The sequence below is a fragment of the Leptinotarsa decemlineata genome, unplaced genomic scaffold (genome assembly GCF_025532065.1).
Source record: "Leptinotarsa decemlineata unplaced genomic scaffold, Ldec_3_MD MMD2_tig00004307_RagTag_RagTag, whole genome shotgun sequence".
In the NCBI taxonomy this organism is placed as follows: Eukaryota; Metazoa; Arthropoda; class Insecta; order Coleoptera; family Chrysomelidae; genus Leptinotarsa; species Leptinotarsa decemlineata.
Window position 1 is genome coordinate 13,041,430 of NW_027412606.1, and position 13,969 is coordinate 13,055,398.

A 13,969-nucleotide genomic window follows, 5' to 3' on the forward strand; every position below is an offset into this window, starting at 1 on the left:
AAATAAAATACTGATAGGGCAAAGTGAGACAAAGGCGATTATTTATTTTTTTGTTATCAACGAAACCAGTTTCATTTCCAGTACATATTTATGATTGAAATGACTGTTGAGATATCTATAAGAATATTTTCCGTTCTTTGTTGAATGGTAAACACCATTGTTGGAACCTCAGGGCTTGTATTAGAATATCACCATAATAACATTATCCTGAGTATTACTGGATTTTTTCCCAACACCAAATCGTTATTTTTACACCTCGACACGTGTTTCGATCACCAAGTGATCATCTTCAAGAGGAAGATAAAACTAAAAACTACCCATAACTAAAGCTACTTATACTAATCAGGTACATCATACAGGTAGGTAATCAGTAATACCACGCATACAAGTGTACCACCCGAAATTAATTTTACAATTGGCCTTTCTATTAGTTTACAATATGTCCTTATGTATGTTTAAATGTTACAGATATATATAGAACAATTTTCAGCTATATAAAATTAGTTCCACAATATTGCCTATCTAAATATATTTACAATGTATATCTTTTTGTAGTAATCAGTAAACCCAACAATATTATTTCAACAAGCTATATAGTGTGCTATTTGGTATTGGTCCGTTATCGTTATTCATAATATTATTATCCTGAGGTGGGTTAAAGGGCACGACAGGAGTAAAGGTAATCGCATTGCCGACTCTTTAGCCAAGGAAGCGGCTGGACTAAGAATTTTAGGACCGAGTGGTACCTACGGCCTGATGACTTCGACAATTGCGGAACTAGCCAAATGTTACACCCATGCTCAATCCCTTAAGAGATGGGATGAAATCAAAGGATGCAATCTTGCCATGATCACCTTGGGCGACCCTGGGAAGCTGGCTCCTAAGAAATATCTGGCGATGACCAGACAAATTCTACGCTTAACAGTAGGATTTCTGACTGGCCACTGCCAACTAAGGAAACACCTCCATAATATGTGACTAGTGGACACACCTCTATGCAGGATGTGTTAACAGGAAGATGAGACTGTCAGGCATGTCCTATGCGAGTGCCCGGAGTTATCATCAATAAGAGAGTGTGTGTTCGGCGAGTCTTGGCCTACACCTGCCGATATAAAGGAGATGTCCACCTTCCTGGAAAGGACAGGATGGACGATGACCTAGGAGGACAACTCTTCGGAAGGATGTACAATGGGTCACATGTGGCCTAAGTGCTGTGGGCTTACACTCACCCTCCCTACTCTACAGATACAGATACCATTGTTGGAAATAATTCAATGAATGTACCATCTGTTTTCAGGAAGAATAAATGAAGAATAATTTAACAAAAAACTTAAGAATTCTCTACCTGGGCCATTTTAGTAATGAGCGGTTGACGTTTAGTTCTAATTTTTTGAAAACTTTCTTACTAATTTGTCATTGGTGACTACCATACAAGTACTAAATTACATTATTTCTGATAATAATTTTCAACGGAATATCGTAATTCTTCATTATTTTATTGAATATGTGTTATGTAATGTAATAACACTGTCCATTTTAGATTTTAGGAATTGAAGTAATTTAACTGAAAGTAGGCCTACAAAACGCCGCCCTCAAAAAACAGTTTGTGGTGTTTTTGCATATATTCAGATCTACTGAGGAGCTGCAATATAAAGGTCAGTAACTTGTATCTGCTTAGTATATTTTGTGATATTGATGACTTATTTATTTTGTGGAAATTCATCTTCAATTAAATATAGGAATAAAATACTTTGTCTAATTTCCACTTACTTAATGTATTGATATTAATACGACTAAAGTTTCGATTTTTACACCATTCTCAAGTGTTCTATCAAGGTGTTCTAGAGTAGTGCTAGAACACTTGACAATGGTGTAAAAATCGAAACCTTGGTCGTATTAATATCAATACATTAAGTAGGTGGAAATAAGACAAAGTATTTTATTCCTATATCTAATTACTTAGTATATATTTTAGAAAAAAATATGTGCATTGTGAAAAAATATACGTCACTTCATCTTTTAGAGTAGGTACAGTATTAAATAGTCGTATAAAAAAAATTATTATTCACCTATATCTATCCTTTATATTTTTTTCAAATTTTGAACATTTCATTAAAACAACGATAAAAATAAAATAAAAACAACAATATTTTTATCATTTCCTTCAATGATTTTTTTTCTATGCTTCTCTTATCATTTATCTGTGTCTCTATTAACCACCCTTTTTGTAATTGAAAGGAAAAAAGAAATCTGAATCACAGATTTTTCCTCTCTCACGGACCTTTATATTCATATTTGATTTGTTTTTTTTTTTTGTATATCTTATGATCAGTTCATTCGGTAATATTTGATGTTACGCAGTATTTTGAAATCAGTTATTGACACTCCTACCAGGTATTTGGATTCTCTTCCACCACCTTAAATAAATATTGCACGTGTTTGCTGTTGCAAATGAGAACATCAATTATTTTGGTTATGTACCGAAAATTTCTACCAGAATGTTGTATAATTGTCAATTTCGCAACCCAATTGAGGTAACAAAACAAACTGAACGATTTCTTTAAGCTGAACACGAAAGTGATTATATGGTGGGTAGAATAATAACTCCTTAAAGATAACTGATCTCAGTGAAAAATTTGTATTAATAGAAATGCTAATACCTAATTAATATTCGTAATTATTTTTTTTGTGATGATTCATCAACCTTTGTTTCAAAAGTAATTCAAAATGTCTAATTTTATGGTACAAATGAATTGAGTACGTGAGAATAATTAAAAAGTTACATAAATTATATGACAAAATAGGAAAAACTACACATTCTGATATAGCAAAAAACCTGTCAGAACTGCGAACACCTAGAGAAAAAAAGGCAAGAAGCAACAAGTTTGGTCACACCATGTATACCTTCATTTCGTGATCGGTGCTAGGTATATGTTTTTGAAAGCTGAAACATACAGGGTGTTTCCTAACTACAGTACCTACGAAACTCCAGAGGTCACTCGTTTGGTCGTTTTAAAAAAAGGTCTCATGAACATATGTACGGAGTTGCTTTAATTCTGAGATACATGGCGTGGAAGAAAAATAGTATATTATATACCAAGGGTGAGAAGTGAGCTATTATTTACCGAGCATTTTTATATAATGTGCAAGGTAAATAATAGCTTTCTCAGCCGAGGTATATATAGAATTTTTTTCACTACTAACATTGATATATTAACAATTTTAATTTTGACATTAGTAATTGTCTAACAATTTGTGCAATATATCGGAATATCAAGTAGAGTGAAACGTGTTTCTAATCAGACTGGCTTTAGTTATGTAAAAATTTGGCATATGTCAAATTTTGATATGAATATAGGAAATATCTCATTGCATTTTTGATATATTTCAATGTTCCACTTCTCTCATCGCTTCTGTATGTTCAGAACTTAGAATTTCTCAATTCTGCATTATAGTGAGAAATGTGAAATTGAAACGGTACAGTTTCCATGTTGAATACGCGATGTCGATGATAAGCGCGCAACATCTACTTAGGCCATGAAAACGTTTGCCGGCGTTTCCATGACAACCAAACACTGTACAATGATTATTATTGCTGTCAGTTTGCCATATGCGGTTTTAATTCAAATTTAGATGTCATTTTGAAGAAGTTAAAATATCTATATAAGTAAAACGTCAATATAATTAATTGAAAAATGGGTGAAAATTCAAGTGACGATGATTTAGAGATGATGTGTCCACGCCTGATTTGTCACAATTGTACAATTAATTATAATTTCAAATAATTTTCAAGCGTATTTCCAATGTTCAATTTCCTACTTCTAGTTGATAATTAAGTTAAAAAAAGTTTCTGTGAATATCTTTAAAATTATATAGAATTGTTCTCATTATTTACCTAGGTGTTTTTTTTATTATCATTATTTATCTCAGGCGAGAAATATTAATTTTCGTTAGGGGAATGGAGTTAATAATAGCAATTTCTCAGGTTAGTAGTGAAAAAACGGTATTTATGAAATATCATAAATATCCACACACCGATTTGGTTGAAATTTGCTACAGTAATTTGAAGTAATGGGAGCTTACTTAGCCCTAACTAGATTGAAATTATTAGGTCCAGTAGAGTCTCAGTGGGCACCACAGCCAACAATATTGGGAAAAAAGTACACCACTGTTTTTTCCTAGTTTAGGTCCCGGCACAGGCCACTGGACTGTTATATAAATAAGAATATTTAAGAGACCAATTAAATTATAACCCAACCCCTAACCTATAATTTAATTACTAGTACTAGGTTGAATTAAAGTGCGTCGGGACCTTAACTAGGCAATGTTCGAAGTACTTAGTTATTTCTTCCAGCTTGTATTTGTATGTTTTTGTTTCATTCTCATAGTCAGTGACAAAATGAGAAAACCAGGTTCATATTACAAATTTGAAACTCAGAGAAAAACGAAACAAGTTGAAATATACGTATATATAAAGTTTTTTCATGAAATATGAAATGGATGACTCTCTTAAAAATTGAAGTGTCAATAATATATGTTATTTACATTTTTTTTCATATCATTGTTTTAGGCAGGTATTCACATTCGACTAAAATATTGCTTCAAGCAGTCCATCTAGTTTCTTCTCAAGGACTGCCCTCCTGAAAACACAAATGTTCAATGTGATAACATTTGTGTTATCATGTTGTGTTAACATGTTTTGTGATAACAAAACACAAGCACTACAGGCGCTCTAAGAGCGGTGTTTGTGCGAAAGTAGCAATTCACATTGGATTTGAATTGCTGGAGATTAAATCCATTTGGAAAAACGTTCTCAGGAAGTTTATTCCACATTAATGCAGATCTCCAAATTAAAGACTTCTTGAACAGTGAAGTTCGAGGTGTACTGAGTTGAACCTCAAAAAGATGGGCAGCCACAGTCCGTCGCGTATTTTTGATATGTACCGCTCTTGGTGGAATCAAATGTGCCAAGTTACTTGAACACTTCCCGTAGAAGTAACTATATATAGGAGAGAGACAAATCTCCAACCTTTCTTCGATGTTCCAGACTATCAAGGTTGCGAGTGATGTTCGCGTCTCAATTCTGGCTCTTTTCAGGATGAAATCCAACAGCTTCAGGGTATGTTCGGAGGCGGAGCTCTATACATGAGAACAATACTCCAAAGAGGGTCTGATCTGAACTTCATAAAGTATCAAAAGTTGCTGAGGTGTGTACAGTTTTCTGGTTCGGAACAGTGTTCCAATTTTTGAGAAGCAGCCTTTGCATTTCCAACGACATGATTGTGCTAAGACAGACATATTGGTGTCTATATTAACCCCCAACAAACTTATCGAAGCAGAAAGCGGAATTGTCTATCTTGACATTCTATCTTGATATCCGGTTTGGAGATATTGTTTGATTATAACTTCGTTAGAATGTGAATTAGTCGTAAAGTCATAAATAGAGTATATTTATGGTACACGAGGATTGTATTTTGTATGTATATGATATATGATATGATGATATGTATATGATATACTGAAATCTGAATTTTCAGTACGTCATCTCTTCATTAACATTTTCCATTCAGTCGTATTCGGGGACACGAGCCGGTTTAAGAGGGAAAAAATTAAACATCTAATGTGGAAGGGGTGGTTTTTTGTATGTTCCCGGTATTTTAGAGGGCTGTAAATTCAGAGTTCGGTATATCATATCTTCATCAACATTTTCTAGTTAGTCGTATTCGGGGACACCAGCCAGTTTGAGAGGGAAAAAATTAAACATGTGAAAGGGGTGGTTTTTTTCTATGTTCCCGGTATTTTGGAAAGCTGAAAATTCACAGTTCAGTACGTCATCTCTTCATTAACATTTTCCAGTTAGTCGTATTCGGGGACACGAGCCAGTTTAATAGGGAAAAAATTAAACATCTAATGTGGAAGGGGTGGTTTTTTTCTATGTTCCCGGTATTTTGGAGGGCTGAAAATTCAGTGTCCAGTACGTCATCTCTTCATTAACATTTTCCATTCAGTCGTATTCGGGGACACGAGCTAGTTTAAGAGGGAAAAAATTAAACATCTAATGTGGAAGGGGTGTTTTTTTTATGACCCCACTATTTTGAAGGACTGAAAATTCAGTGTTCAGTATATCATTTCTCTGATAACAGTTTTCACTCGGACATAATTGATGACAATTCACAGTTTGGGAAGCGAACTATTCCACTCAAGTGATGGGAGTTAATTTTTCTATGACACCGATTATTTTCTGAAAATTACCTATTCAATGAATCATTCTTCTGATGAATTTTTCACTTGGTCATAAATTCCACTAGTTGTGACCCAAAAGTGTTTTATATCTATCACATTCACGTCAATGTCTCCTCGTCATTATAATACAGATTATGAAAGCTTCATGCAGTATAATGATATTTTCAAGTAATTTCAATCGGACTCGGGAGTGGGGGGCGGGTGCTAGATTTGGACGCTGGCGTCCGACGCTAACTTCACGCAAGTGTAATATACCTAATGTGATAGATTACTTAACTGAACAATAGTGTGGGGCGACATTTGTTCAAAGAAAATTAATGATTTTACTTTCGGAGTCTAGCTCCCTTTTCAACCAGTACAGGAAAATGAGTTCATCTTGAATAATTGTTTTTATTTTAAATGAAAACCATACTTGTTCTTATATGAACGCATGCAAATGTACAAACAATTTGTGGTTTCAAACTTACTGTTACATTATTTCATTTTCAAGAATTTTTAATGGAAAAAAGATATCTGTTCTAAAAAAATTGTAGATATTTTTGATATGCAGTGCCTTACTCAATATAACGATAATGATAATACTCCTCTTTGTAATTTCCATTTTATAAAATATACTAAGTATGAGTCTTTAGGCATTGCAACCGGAAGTATGGAAATATAAAAAGCGAAGTAGGTATATTTTTTGTCGTGTAGGTAGTGAACACGACAGAAAACATTATTCAACTTAAACCTTAGTAGGTACAATTATAATAAACGATAATTTTGATTTTTTTTTTGTACTTAGCATATTAGCAAAAATCATTGTCACAACTATAAATATGAAATTTATAGCTTATATGAGCTTTGTATACTTTGCCGTAGCGTTTAAAGAGATTCGCCATTGTTTTGTCGAAAACCCTCGACGCAACGTGAGAAATGAGATTGGCCCAACACATGTTGATCGATGGGGCAAGAATCGAAATCTATCGCTCGTATTTCATTTAGATCTTCAATCTATGGAGCAATATGTGAACAATCTTTCACTCAATGTCAATTTATTGCCAAATGTAAATATCATTGAAAATTGAAGAACTAATGAGTCTTTCAAACTAAAAAATATTCTCCTAAAATGCCTAACTTTTTGGTACTGTTTGTTTATATTCGTTGAAGATAACATGTTCTTCATGCAACGGCCATACCACGTTGAAAAATGCCAGTTCTCGTCCGATCACTGAAGCCAAGCAACGTCGGGCGCGGTTAGTACTTGGATGGGTGACCGCTTGGGAACACCGCGTGTCGTTGTTTTTTTTTTATTTCAAGGAAAGTATCTTTAAATTTCTATCATTTCAGTAATAATCTGCCCTTCGTTTTAATTTCGGAGTCTATCCCCCTTTCCACCCAGTTCAGGGAATCTGAGTTCACTAGGAATCATTGTTTTTATTTGAAATAAAAACGATACTGGTTCTTAGGTATATGTGCATGTAAATGTAGAAACAATTTCTGAATATTTCTTTGTGGTTTCGAACTTTCAGATTAGCCGTCACATTTTTTCATTCTCAAGAATTTCTTAATGGAAAAAAAGATTTCTGTTTCGAAAATAATGTATTTTTTATATACAGTGATTTAATTAATAATATTAATGATGATAATACTCGTCTATATTATTTCCATTTTATAAAATATACTGAAAAGTAAGTAAGTATGGAAATATAAAAGGCGAAGTACATTTTCTGTAGTGTGAACACGACAATTGAATCCTTAGTATCGCTCGTTTTTCATTTAGTTCTTCAATATATGGACCAAAGTGTAAACAATCTTTCAGTTAATATCAATATCCTGCCAAATCTAAATAACATTGAAAATTGAAGTAGGTACTAATGAGTCTTTCAAACTAAAAGACTAAAAAAGCTTCTCATAGAAGACTTTTCTTTTTGGTACCGTTCATTAATATTCGTTGGAGAATGTAGAATTTACATGAAGAATTTTCATTTCATATGGTGAAATTAATTTACCTTTGGTTCTTTCCATACTGTTTAACAAGTCACAATGCGAAGTGATTTAAAGGATTCTGCAGTAAAGGTGCTTCATCCAAAACACGACGATTATTTCTTTTTTTTTTTTTTGTTAGCAGCGGAACTAATTTCACTACTCTGCAACTGATTCCAGGACATATTTATGATTTAAATGACTGCTGGGATATCTTTCATTGAAAATTGTTGCTATTCCTCTTGCGCATCTTCGACATCCCCATAAATGAGAATATTTTCAGTTTTTTGTTGAAGTTTAAGCACCACTATCAAACATAATTCAATAAACGCACAACCTCTATCTAGTTTCATAATAACATAATTTTGGCAACCAGAAATGGTCTCGGGAATGAGAAATGAAGAATAATTTTAAAAAACTTTCTCTTTTTCTATATTTCTATGGTATGTAGATTTCATTTCATTTAACTTGATGAATGTGACAAAATAGGTAGAACAACCAAATCAGTAATTGACGAATATTTTTGACAACTCTTCAACAAACTCATTATTCGTGTCTACCATACAAGTACTAGTTAAGGTGAATTACATTCGTTCTGGACATAATTTTTAAGGGATTATTATAGTTCTTCATTATGTTGTTAGATTTGACGTTATGTAATACGATTTCAGTTTTTTTCATTTCAATTAATCAGAAAAATATCACAAAGTGTTTGTGATACCTAAACTTGTTTACAGTTTTCACCAGATTTCTTGCGAAGTGGTGAAAAATAATGTGGTATTTTTGAAAACATAGCTGAGCGACGTTTGCAGTAAGGTATCACTCAACCCCCAATCCACCCCGCCACCGCTACAGGGTAGATGTATTTCAATTGAAAACTACCCCACAAAATGTCACGATTGTCATGTTTTTGCATATTTTCAGATTTCCCATTGGGGGCAAAATATACAGGGCAGAACATAAGTACGTTTGAATATTCAAGTGACATATTCCTGAGACAATTTTAAGAAAAAAAGTCTATATAAACTTGTGTCCGGAAATGCTTCATTTCGGAGATACAGGGTATTGAAATTAAATTTTTTTGTTGGTTTTTCAAAACTAACTTTTGCAAAAAATAAGTTCTTTGCATGAAATTTGGTACTCGGGATTTTTTTTATGTGGGAAATCATAAGCTATCAAATAATTTATACATTTGATTGCTTTTATCGTTAGTATGTACATTGAGATATCAAAATATGATTGAAAAGTTATTGAAATTTATGTAATTTTTTCACAATGGACAATTTAACAAAAAAAGTCAATTGTAACAACTTACCCCCAATTTGGGGATAGTTGTTACATTTTCGAGGCATGTTGTTACATGTAACAGCTTACCCCAAAAAATTGTAGCTACCTGCCTCCTGGCACGTTTTTTAATATAAATTTAAGTCACTAATAATGGATATCGATAGTAGAAAAAAACAATATTGCAAATTAAAAGTAGATATATTATGAGCTTTCAAAGATAAAAATTTTAAGAAAATAAAAAATATAGACATCAGGAATCAAAAATTTCGTAAAGGATTTTTTTACTTACTTGGTTGAAATCGCTTGGAGGGTCACTGATCAATTTTATGTGATGCACGAGGTTAAAAAAATCAAATGAGTCCAATCATATCCATCAAAGAGTTTAAAATCCTGGTAAAAAAGACATGTAACTTCTTACCTCTGTAACAACGTGCCATTCGCTCCCCTACGTTGTCATTATGTATTTCAAATTGTCCTAACAGTAAACTTCTGGTACTTTTCATGAAAAAACCACAACTTTTCCAAGTAAAAAAGATACACTTCTTCAACAACGCTGGAGGTGATACTTTTCGAGATATTTACAATTTTCTATATCTTGCTGAGAACATTACAAAAACTAAGTATATGGTGGATCTCGGGAAAATAACCAACTTTTTCCTATAAAATGTTTATCAAAAAAAGCATTCGTTTTCGAGATACAAATAACTAAAATGTCATAAAATTTATGACAAAACATGTTTTGAAAATTTTCAACAATTTGTATTTCGAAAACGAAATATTTTTCGATAAACATTTTATGAGAAAAAGTTGTTTATTTTGACGAGATCCACCATATATTCAGTTTTTGTAATGTTCTCAGCAACTTCACTTAGTACCCTAAGAGCTAAGTAATATGCATCGATATAGAAAATTGTAAATACCTATCTCGAAAACGATCACCTTCAGCGTTGTTGAGGAGTGTTGTAGATTTTTTCTCGGAAAAGGTGTGGGAATTAGGTTTCTTCATTAAAAATACCAAAAGTTTACTGTCAAAAAAGTTAGGGCAATTTGAAATGAATAATGACAGCGTACGCAGCGCCCTCTAGATGTTACAGGAAAATTAATACGAAATTATGACATCCCATGTCAAAAAAAACCCCGGGTATCAAATTTTGCAAAAGTTATAATAAAAATAAAAACATTCAATTTCAATTGGCTGTATCTCCGAATCGAAGCAATTTTGGGCACAAGTTTATATAGACTGTTTTTCTTAAAATTGTCCCAGGAATACGTTACTCGAATATTTAACGTACTCATGTTACACCCTTTATAGAGTGTTGTTTTCATATTGACACCCCGTATAGAGAAACGCAGAAATAATAAAAACTCATCAATTTTCTTGAATGTCTTTATAATACGTATTGTTATAGATAAAAGAAAGAAGATTGTTGTTTTTCTTTTTAAAATAGGTAATTATTTATACTACAACCTTTGACAGAAATTGATACAGCGGGTAGGTGTATATGTATGTGACAGTGTCGAAGAATATTTAGTTATGAGATCATCGGAAAATCTTGATATATAAATTCAATTTTTGAGAAGTCAGCCTTGTAATGATAGTAGCTATCACAATATCTTCTTTGAAGTCTTCCCCATGAATCGTTGTTTATACAACCACTATATAATCCGCTTTGACAATGAAATGATTTTCGTTAATTAAATTGCTATTCATTAATAAAAATACTGTGATGGTCATCTTCGTTTCGTATTCGTATTCATATTATTGTTCAGGATACATTCAGTATCTAGAAACTAATATAATTATATCGAGGGAGTAATAGTTTTGAAATAAAGAACGTTTATTAATTCAAAAGTATATCTTATGTAATTGAGAAAACTAGCGTTAATGAAAAAATCATTTCCCATGACGAGACTCAGTAACTGACCGCAACCTACCTATTCTCTTCTATTTTAATTATGAGTAGATGGATTGGAGTTCGCAAAGTGAAACACGATTATAATTTTTGTGCTAAATATTTATCACAAAATGACAACCGTCCAAATGATCAGTTTTGAAATATTTTAATGACAAAATGGGTCTGACAAACTAATGTAATTAAATCGTTTTTCAATAATAAATAATTTTGAATATCGATCTCGTATCTGTTTTATGTAATGAGATGATATCAAGCATTCAAAATTTCATTCTTATCATAATGGGTTTTTACCCTACTGATGAAATCAAAAAACACAAACACAAAACAAAACAAAGCTGGCCTTATAATATTCATTTTGATATTCAGGTTTATCGGTATTTCAAAACATATCTCATTAAATTCTGAGGAAAGTCATAATCTCTGCTAATTATTTTGTATTAGTGGCCGTATTTGTTCTTAGAAAAACTCTGAGAAACTTTCAGTTCATAATATTTTCTCTTGTAAACGTTAAACAAAATTAAAAATGAATAAGGAAATTACGTACGTACGTCGAGTACCATTCAGATAAAATACTTTCAATTTCCAAAAATCTTTCGATTAAAATAGATTTGAACTCTGTTGTTTCAGATTTAGAAATATTTGACATTTTATATAAAAAATTGTATAATTGGAGATAGAGTTATGTTGGAATATAGTTGAGTTGCATATTTTCGAGTTCAATTGAAATTATCTGAAAAATATTCACCGATTTGAATGAATATTGAAGGAACTGCGATTATTGTATACCTATACTATTATATTATATTTTTTATTTTTAACTTTTTCAATATTTTCCAAAAATGATTTTGGTCGCTTATACACAAATTCTCATGTGCCCTTTTTGATACATCCAACAAACTTCTGTATTAGTCATAATACTTTAAATAAATAAATTCAATGAGTTACCAGTTTTTTTGAAAACTGTACATATTTCACATGAATAAGCTTTTAGACAATTCAATCATTCAACTAGTCTGCATCGCATTTGAAGTTTCTCTTTTCTGGTGACATATGTTCATGGTAATTACAATTGGGAATTCTAAAATCATATCGTAGGTTGACAACTAATGCTTCACTAAGATTTTGAAATATAAAATCAGAAAATATTATCTGAAATGTTCCAAGATCTTATTGAAATTTCACAGACTTTGTTTAATCACTGGTTTCATCTGAGATACTCTTCTAAAGTTTTTGTAGTGTTCCGTGAAAATGAAATGTTCCCAAAATGATACAACATCGAAAGTATCTCTATAAATAATGAAAAATGTATTCCAAATGTCAGTGCAACCTTGCACTGACGAGTGGCCAAACAGCCCGAAACTGGTCTGCAAGTGTGTTCCAACAATTGAAAATCTATTGCGGCAGTTGTATCGCCAACAGCATATGCAGGAATTCTGCACTGACACCTGTCCTTTTCATATTACGAGCCCAAATATATAATTATTGATCACTAATTGCTAAATAAATCAGATGCAATTTCATTATTTGAACATTTTCACAACCATCCAATTTTGTTTTTGTATACGATAGAAGTGGCTATTATTGATTCTTATCATCAACAGGTGAGACTGATTTTGTCAAAATTTTTAATTTTGTTGAATCTCTCTCAACTACCCGCAGGACATTAGTTATCGCCAGGTTTATCAAAATTTTTATTTATGGTGCTGTTAATACTCATCTGTGCCTCATGATATGAAGTTGCATTCGATTCAGTGAGAATTACTTATTAAAATACTTGTAAGTGAACGATCAACTAGAAAATATTCAGTGATTATTCGTTGAAAGAGAAAACTTATTCCACGCCCTAGCATGTACAAACCGATTACTAAGTAAACGAACTGAAGATACACTGTCAAAAAGGTGTGAATAACTCTCACTTTTCGGACATAAAAGTTTGCACACCCAAATTTAATTGTTGTTTGAGGAACGAGATAAATTAGAAATTTTCATGCACTTTCTCATAAATACTGATTAGTAGATAATAATTCCCAATTAAAAAATTAATTTACGTACCAGTTTTTATTTGCATTAATTTTTCAACAAAATATCGCTTGTATTATCTTCCCAACAGTTACTGTTCTTTGCCTTTCTGAACCAAATCTTACCCTTCCTATGGTGTGTGTAGAATCATTTTGGTATCATTTTCATCAAATACGTGGGTTATATAATTTCTTTCTTTTGAGATTCAGTCAAGCAATAAATATTTTTTCGATCAAGTTATAAGTTATCTAATCCATCAACCTAAGGGATCAACGTTCTACAGAGCTCCTAAACAACATTCAGAATGGTTCTTGATGGGGAATAGGTAGAGGTACTTCGAAAAGTACAGCAATTTGAACTCTGATAATTCAGGCAAGAAGTGAATCATAATGATCTATTTGTCCAAAATATTTTCTCCTCACTCCTATCTTTCATAAAAAACTATATGAGAAATAATTTCAACCAAATTAGTACTGATATACAGGATGTATTACTTGAAATCGCATCCAAAACTTGTGTTTTATCATGTAGTTTCGAAA

The 13,969-nt window shown here is 32.2% G+C and overlaps 1 protein-coding gene and 1 non-coding gene across 5 annotated transcripts in view; one reads left to right on the forward strand and one right to left on the reverse strand.

Annotated features, from left to right (window-relative positions):
- Cht6 (Chitinase 6) overlaps window positions 1-13,969 on the reverse strand; it is a 170,761-nt gene that overhangs the window by 130,326 nt on the left and 26,466 nt on the right. The window lies entirely within an intron of this gene.
- Window positions 7,408-7,527, forward strand: LOC141484032 (5S ribosomal RNA). The gene has a single exon (XR_012466423.1). It is a non-coding gene; the product is annotated as a 5S ribosomal RNA (ribosomal RNA).